The sequence below is a fragment of the Salvia splendens genome, chromosome 1, assembly GCF_004379255.2.
Source record: "Salvia splendens isolate huo1 chromosome 1, SspV2, whole genome shotgun sequence".
NCBI classification, from domain to species: domain Eukaryota; kingdom Viridiplantae; phylum Streptophyta; class Magnoliopsida; order Lamiales; family Lamiaceae; genus Salvia; species Salvia splendens.
The window spans coordinates 3926864-3928106 of NC_056032.1; the positions used below are offsets into that span (position 1 = coordinate 3926864).

General features: G+C 49.6%; 1 pseudogene; it reads right to left on the reverse strand.

Annotated features, from left to right (window-relative positions):
- Positions 1 to 733, reverse strand: LOC121804950 (annotated as a pseudogene).
- Between the last annotated feature and the right edge of the window lie 510 nt (positions 734 to 1243).

Below are 1243 nucleotides of genomic sequence, written 5' to 3' on the forward strand. Positions count from 1 at the left end.
TGAGGCTTAAGTCATAACATAACATAAATAGAAGTAGTGGATTAGTAGCAATAGTTGTTCAAATTTAGAACGATAGAAAAACAAAAAGGCCTAAATCAGGCGCTACAGGAAACTTCATTTCCTCTTTTCGCATGTTTCAACGGCTCCGGCTGCTCCTTCAAAGTCCGACACCGCTTCGTCACCCGGGTTGGGTCGGCTCCGAATCACCCGAGCCGAGAAGCTGAGGGAAATTGACTTTAGCCCTGGTTCCGCGCATTTTGAAGGCGGCTCTGTCATAAGCCACGGCGGCCTCCTCCGGCGTCTCGTACGTCCCCAGCCACAACCTCGACCCTTTCTTATCCGGATTCCTTATCTCCGCCGCGAACTTCCCCCACGGACGCCGCCTCACGCCTCTGTACCGCTTCCACTCCACCGCCGCAACGGAATCACTCTCGTCGCTCAGCAACTGCGACGAAGATTCGCTCTCGTCTTTGATAGGAATCGCAGGTAAGGAATCGAAACCGAAACCGAAATCGAAATCGCTATCGCTATCGCTGAGAAGAAAGGTTTGTATGGAGTCGAGCCAAGCCAAATCGAATTCAGATGCGTTTTCAGCTTCCATTGACTTTTCTTTCTTCTACTAAATTATGAAGGAATAATGTGATTGATAAAGTGAGTGTTTGTTTCTGGTGATTACAAGAGATAACAAAACCGGGCGTAATACAACCCAAAAGAAAGAAAAGGAAAAACTGAACTAAATGAAATTACAACGTAAGAATTCGAAACAAAGAACCGTGAACTAAGTTTAGCCGAGTCGAGGAGGCCTCTTTCCGCAAGACGAGATACGCCCCGGTAGTGCTCTTCGGTTTGGCGTGTCGTCCCCAAAGGTAAAACGGCTACGTCTCTATTGATGCAGCACCGCAATCACTAGAGCTCCGGCGAACTGGATGGAGGAGAGAGCAGAGCTTCGACAGAAAGACAATGCAGAGAGAGGGAGAGAGCTTATGCAGAGAATGCTTGTATGTGTTGTGTCCTAATGCAGTGGTATGGCTAGCCTATTTATAGGCCAAGCCACCATGCAGGGTCAACCAGCCATTGAAGGCTCATCATGGCCAATTCGTAACCGACGTCGGTTACAGGCATGTGGCAGGAGTGTGCCATCCGTGTGTGGAGCGTGTGGATTTCTCACGTGGCACCCGTGACTGTGCCTCGCTTGACGACGTGTCAAGCCACTTGGATTGCTGACTCGGCGGTGGTCCAAAAA